Raw genomic sequence first — 7,614 nt, 5'->3', positions numbered from 1 at the left:
TCTGAAGACTAGCAGCCATACATCTAAGTCTAGAAATATTTTGATTTTTTTCTAACTTTAGATACCAATTCTGCGTGCCCTTACCAAGATACATATAATGCTTGAGAAGCATAGAAATCCTTCCACATGCCCAGTGGGATTTTCTCTTTCCCATTACAACAGGCCCTTATCTTTACTGAAACTGCTGGTAAGTCATATTTCCTAGGCTTGGAATATGGAGTATGGTGGAGTCTTTGGAGGGTCTGACACCCTAATGTCACTTTCACTGGGAACTACATTTCTCAAGTTCACGGCAATTTGGCTACTACCTGAACAGATCAAGACAGTCTGGCAGAAAAAGAGACATTCTCTTCTCATGCCCCAGCCAAGGACAGGCAGAAGACATTCCCTTTCTTCTCCCATATGTCTTGACAGCCAGTTGGCTGCAACTGCTGCTGCACCACCTACTGCAGTAGCCACTGCAGTGGCAAGGTAAGTCAATACTTCTTTTTTCTTCTTCAAATAAGTGTTTTTTTATTATTTTAAACCATATATATACAACAGTACATTCAGAACACATATTAATACCATGCAATAATCAACATTCTCAACCCGTAAGAGCATTTAAAAATGTAACAGATCTTTGTAATAAGAGTTGTTTGGAATCACTTCTTCCTCTGCGAGATATTCCACTGCTGGGAGCCAAGTTGCTTGAAAATCTTTTTGGTGAGAGACAATTTTACCATATACAAAGTGTTCCCAGATTTTGTTTTGCCAACATTGAAGAGTAGGTTGATTTTTGTTTTTCCGGTATTGGGCTAATGTTATTCGTGCAATTGCTAACAATGTTGCTATTAATTTTCTAGTGATTTTACTTTCACAGGTATCTGGGATGACATCCAACAGGACCGTTTCAGGTAGAAAAGGTAAGTTAATTCCCGTAATTTTGTGAATTTGTTGTACAATTTGTGTCCAGAACTGTTGAGATGAGGGACAGGACCACCAACAATGCATAAAATCTCCAGTCTTCCCCTGAGGTAGGGAATGTTGGGAGTAATGATGAACGCAGGCACCACATGAAAATTAGGATTGAGTTCATAATTCTCAGTAAAAAGAGGGTTTGTTGGTCTCCTGAGAGTTCTACACTGTTGCAGATAATTTGCTGAGCCCATTCCATTCTGAAGTCTGCTTGTGCCACATTAAAGGCCACTCTTCAGACTCCCCTGCCTTTCAGAAATTAATTGGTCAGCATGAGGGAGTAGACAGTCACAGAAGGGCCGAAGAATCAAGTGTTATGCAAACATCTAATAATGTTTAAAAAGACTGTGTTCAGACGTACCGTTAGAACCGACTTAGCTGTGAATGCCTGGGAAAGGTCCTGCAGTTGTTGGCAACCCGTGCTGCCCCACCACAGAAATGGAGTTAAAAGAAACCGGGGAAAGTCTGGTCCTAACACTTGCTGACAGGCCACGGGTGGATTTTCCCTAGTCTGATCACTCAAGCATGCACTCAGGCCGTCAGGATGTACTGCTCAGTCCATCCCGATTCGGCGCCAATTTTTCCTGCTTAGCAATATATTCATAACCTCATAATTGTCCATGCACACAAAAAAAGCAAAAAAAACCCAAACCCCACTCAGTGACAGGCTGTGCTTGCAGCGAAATGGATCATACTGGGATGTGTGATCGAGCAACTCTGTGCCAAATACTGACAGATGGAATAGGAATGCTTCCCAACCGCACCAAATGGCACATCTGACCACAGCCAGAAACACTTTTCTTCAATTAAAAAAAATCTTTCTACAAAGGTATACTAATTACAGCTTCATTGTCATTTGAACCAATCCAACTTCAGGCTGAAACAGAATGTATTATTCCCAAATGACAATACAATTTACCAAATTTACAGCAAGACTAATTCCATACACTGCTTTCAATTGCTACAGTGATAAACAATCCAGAGACAAGAACATTTATATACTAATTCCTAAAGTCTGTTCTGCATGTGGATACTTATTTCCACCAACAGAGGGCTCACTCTTCCCCAACAGATGTTTCTACAGACTCAGGAGACTCTCTGGGTCTGCAGAAAAATCCAAAAAGTTTTAAAAAAAACTTGGGGAGGGTTGAATTCCCCCCAATACCTTTTGAAATGGCCTCTGCAGGGATGTACTCCAGGCGTCAATGGTGAGAGATTGGAATGTTCACGGTGGGGAGAGGCTTGTAATAGTAAAACACAGGCAGGGAGGGAGAAGGGCCACTTCCAGGCCTATTTTGGCCTTTGAAGAAGGGAGCTTTGGGACCAGGCCTGACAAGGGTTGCCAGTGCCAGGGTGGGAAATTCCTAAAGATTTTGTGGTGGAGTCTAAGGAGGGATTGGTTTGGGGAAGGGAGAGGCCTCAGCTGGATATAATGCCACTGAGTCCTCCCTCCAAAGCAGCCATTTTCTCCAGGGAGACAGATCTCTGCTGTCTAGAATTCAGTTGTAATTCTGATGGGGGTCTCCAGGTCCCAATTGGAGGCTGGCAACCCTAGGCCTGGCAGCAATTCCCAGGTCCCCCCTGGCCCACCAGCAGGGGATGGAGGGTAAGGTTGCCAGATCCAGGCTGGGAAACTCCTGGGGAGGACTGGGACCTCAGTGAGGTACAATGCCATAGAATCCACCCTCCAAAGGATCCATTGTCTCCATGGGAAGTTATCTCTGGAGATGAGCAGTGAGGATTGTGAGGCACTCCAAGGGGATCTGTCAAGGATGGGCGAGTGGGCGTCAACATGGCAAATGGGGTTCAATGTGGCCAAGTGCAAGGTGATGCACATTGGAGCCAAAAATCCTAAATATAAATACACATTGATGGGGTCTGAACTGGCAGAGACTGAGCAAGAGAGAGATCTTGGAGTTGTAGTGGATAACTCACTGAAAATGTCGAGACAGTGTGTGACTGCAATAAAGAAGGCCAATGCTATGCTGGGGATTATTAGGAAGGGTATTGAAAACAGATCAGCCAATATAATAATGCCCCTATATAAATCAATGGTGAGACCTCATTTGGAATACTGTGTGCAGTTCTGGGCACCACACCTTAAAAAGGATATTATAGCTTTGGAAAAAGTGCAGAAAAGGGCAACTCGAATGATAAAAGGGTTGGAACACTTTCCCTATGAGGAAAGGTTAAAGGACGTCCTTCTTCACCCAAAGAGTGATTAACACATGGAATTCACTGCCACAGGAAGTGGTGGGGGCTACAAGCATGGACGGCTTCAAAAGGGAATTAGATAAGCATATGGAGCAGAGGTCCATCAGTGGCTATTAGCCACAAGGTATAGCTAGGGGCTCTGGGGCAAGTGATGCTCTGTCTTCTTGGTGCTTGGGGGGGTCAACAGTGGGAGGGCTTCTAATGTCCTGGCCCCACTGCTGGACCTCCTGATGGCACTGGTATTTCTGGCCACTGTGTGACACAGAGTGTTGGACTGGATGGGCCTTTGGCCTGATCCAACATTGGCGTCTCTTATGTTCTTATGTTCTTATGAGCATTAATTCCAGGGAATTCCCAGGTCCCACCTGGAGGCTGGCATCCCTAGGCAGCACCCCCTGGGTGACTTGATACCACCTGACTTGCATGACTCAACTAGGACTAGCTGCTTGCTACTCTTCAATAGCAGCCACCCTATGAAAGCCAGTGTGGTGCAGCAGTTAGAGTTTCAAAGTAGGGTCTGCAAGACCCAGGTTCAGATCCCCATCTTGCAGTGGAAGCTGACTGGGTGATTTTGGACCAGTCACACATTTCCAGCCTAACCAACCTCAAAAAGTTGTTGTGCAGATAAAAAGGAGGAGAAAATAATTGAAGCTGCTTTCGTTTCCACTGTAGAGAAAGACTATAATTTTCCTAGGTAGAGGCTGTGGGGGCGGGGGGTGAAGATGGAAAGCTGAAGACAGATATAGGTAGGTTGGTTGTTGGGTGGAAAGGAAATAGGGTTGCCAACTCCAGGTTGGGAAATTCCTGGACATTTGAGGGGTGGAGCCTGGGGAGGGTGGAGTTGGAGGAGGCGAGGAACTTTAGACTGGTATCATGCCATAGACTCCACCCTCCAAACCAGCGATTTCCTCCATGAGAACACCATTGCCAGCCTCCAGGTGAGGGTTGGATATCACCCAAAATTACAACTGTTGTCCAGGTGACAGAGATCACTTACCCTGGATAAAATGGCTACTTTGGAGGGTTGAGTCTATGGCATTATACCCTGCTGAGACTCTGGCCCGTAGTTAACAAGGGGCCCACGGGGCCTGGCCCCCTAGTGTTTCTTCTGGGCCCCCTCCCTCCTGGGCTGGCCCCAAAGTGCTCCAACTTACCACCTGCATTGTACTTCCATTTAATTAGCTGGCGGGGCCCTGAGGCACCCTCCCAAAGAATTCCCTAGCTACGGGGCTGCTGAGACTGTTGGCCTCCCCAAGCTTCACTGTCCCAAGGCTCCACCCCCAAATATCCAGGAATTTCCTAACCTGGAGCTGGCAGCCCCAAGATGAATTGATCTCTGTAGCTTGGAGATCCATTGTGATTCCTGGAGAGCTGCCACTGCTGCTGTGGGGGGAGAGGAAGCTGGTGGGTAGCTGTGAGCACTGCCACAACCGCTGCTGCTACTGCTGCTGCTGCTGCTGCTGTGTGGGGTGGGGGAGAAAGCAGGCAGCAAGCTGGGAGAGTGATGGGGCAAAGAGAGTGATGGGGTGGGGGCAGAAAGAAAGAAAGAGTGGAGGTGGGGAGGCAGAAAAACAAAGAGAATGATGAGGGGGCAGAAAGAGAGGAGAAGAGATAATAGAGTAAGAAAAGGGGAGGGCAGAAGGGAGAATGAATGTGAGAGAGGTAGGGGGAGAGGTAAGGAAGCAAATTTGTGAGGAATTAGATAATTATCTCGCAAGTTCCTTGTGGGTCCCCACTTGTTTTATTCTATTTGTGTCTAGTTCATCTGGTGGTGCCTCATTTTGATTTTCTGTTATGCAAGTAAAAATGAGGGCAGCTTGCTTTTCAATCTGAACTTTTTGGAGGGTTCCATTTTGGATGTGAAAGCTGTTGTTTCAGAGGAACTGAAGCTCCCACCCCAAGACAAAGTACCCTTCATCTGTTATTGCTTTTCATGCTGAACAATGGGAGTGCATTGACAAATACTGCTACATGGTGCAGTGGTGTAAGTATTAGACCTGGGAACCTAATCTCAAATCCCCATCTCTCCTTATATATAATTGAGTAGTGGGTGCCAAAGTTCTAAAATGCACTCCTTTAGTGTATGGACGCTTGAACTGTCAGTCAGAAGACGCTGGCTGGGTTGACTGGCTGCTTTGTGCAGTCCCGTCCAGTGTTTCAAGGTCTTTTGCATATGGAAGCTGATTGGACTTCACTGCATTCCACACCTCAAACTCACCCCCCTCCCCGCAAGGCAGTTGGAATGTCAGTTGCATATGGAACCTTCAAGGTCTTTTGCATATGGAAGCTGATTGGACTTCACACCATTCCACACCTCATACTCCCCGCCCCCCGCCCCCCCGCAAGGCAGTTGGAATGTCTGGTGGTGTGTAGGTCCCAGGATCATGTTTTAAAAGCTGCCTCTGGAGATCTCCCACTGCTAAAATTGATCTCTAGATGACAGTTTCCCCTGGAGAAAATGCCTGCTTTGGAGGGTAGACCTTATGACATTATACCTGCTGAGTCCTTCCGCCCCCCCCCCCCTGCTGCCCTCTACAGAATCCACCCCCCAACACTCCAGGTATTTCCCTCCTTATAGCTGGCAACCCTACTTTCCCCTCAGTGCCTGTTGGTAGGCAACTAAGTTTGGTCCAGTCACCTACTTTGCCCTTTGGGAGAAAACATATTGGGGCCAATCCTGATAGGGTTGCCAACTCCCGATGGGAAATTCCTGGAGATTTGAGGGATGGAGCCTGAAGAGGGTGAGGTTTGAGGAGGGGTGGGACCTCAGACAGGTACAATGCCATAGACTCCACCCTCCAAACCACTCAGTCCCTCATGGGGAACCATTGTTGCCAATCTCCAGGTGAGGGCTGGAGACCACTCAAAATTACAATTGCTCTGCAGAAGGGAGGGCGGAAGTCAGCTGAAGTCAAAGGGGCAGATAATGGTAGGTTGATGGTTAGCTGCGAAGGAGATGGGGTTGCCAACTCCAGGCTGGCAAATTCCTGGGGATTTGAGGGGTGGAGCCTGGAGAGGGTGGGGTTTGCGGAGGGGTGGGACATCAGACAGGTAGAATGCCATAGACTCCACCCTCCAAACCAGCCATTTCGTCCTGGGTAACAATTGTTGCCAATTTCCAGGTGAGGGCTACAGATCACTCAAAATTACAACTGCTCTTCAGGGAGCAGAGATCAGTTCCTCTGGAGAAAACAGTGGACTCTGCCATTATACCCTGCTGAGGTCACCACAGCAAAATGACACTGTTTGCCCAAAGCCAGAGCACTCCCCCAGAGCCTCTTTCTAGATCCCGTTGTATTGCTTTCACAACGGGCTTTACTGCTAGTTCAGCCATAAAGCTCATTGGGTTACTTTGGATAAGTCACTTTCTCTCAGCCTAATCTACCTAACAGGGTTACTGGGCTTCTTGAAGAAGGGTAGGATAAAAATGAGATAGATAGCCACTGCCTTAAAGGCCACTAAAATTGGGTGAAGGGGAGATCCAAAGCCACATGAGGCCCCCATATGGCTGCTATTTACAAAGGTAAATGCTGGAGATCTCTGAAGATTGTATGCCCAGCTGTCATGATCTGTGTAGGACTGGGAGAGAAGGCCTAGAGGCCTAGGCCCCAGGAGACCTGTGTGGGAGTAGAAAGCCGACAGCCTACAATCCCCACAATGCTTAGTGACAGTTGTAACCAATCGGTGTCCAGGGATTGTGTGAGGAGATTGTGACTTGAACTATGTGGGCTGTGGAACTGTGTTCTTTTCTCTTCTGCGTTCTTTCTTCACACAGAGTTAAACTGAGGGGACAGTCTGGTCTGAGAGAAAGATCCCTCACTTGGGACAGAGTGAGTACAGGCACAGGCCTAATATAAAAGGCTGTATTAATAAACCATTTGTTTAATGTTCTCTGCCTGGTCATCACGCCTATATTTCTCCGCTTAAAAGGGGCATATTGGTTGGGCTTCAGAGGGTATTTGGGGCCTTCCCAAGGGACTTTAAGTCCAGAATGGTGGCAGAGGAAGGTGGCAACCTACTAAGGGGTCATGACATGATGCTGGAGATCTCTGAAGATTGTATGCCCAGCATATAGTATAATTTGTCCTAAAGGGAATAAAATCATTCATGCGTGTTACCTCTAGCAAATGGTGCTTGCCAAATGGTACTTGTGACTAAAATATTCTGCTGGAAGTTCAAATGGGAATTGCTGTTTACCAAACACAGCATCCAGCTCTGAAACACAAAACTATATTTGAATTCTTTTCTACAATCGTACATTTACTCTGCCTACTCTAATTGCAAACTAGTTTAAAGTATGTTAGCAAACTCGAACACTGAAGGCAGACATGAAATCTAATTATATTTTGTTGCAAAATACCATATGTTTCTTTTAACATCAAACAATGAAGTAGAACACATTCATATTTCAAAGAAATCTTTGATAGTAATGGAGGATGAGGA

The sequence above is a fragment of the Gekko japonicus genome, unplaced genomic scaffold (genome assembly GCF_001447785.1).
Source record: "Gekko japonicus isolate JY-2015 unplaced genomic scaffold, Gekko_japonicus_V1.1 scaffold1208, whole genome shotgun sequence".
Classification (NCBI taxonomy): Eukaryota; Metazoa; Chordata; class Lepidosauria; order Squamata; family Gekkonidae; genus Gekko; species Gekko japonicus.
Note: the sequence above shows the minus strand (reverse complement) of the source record.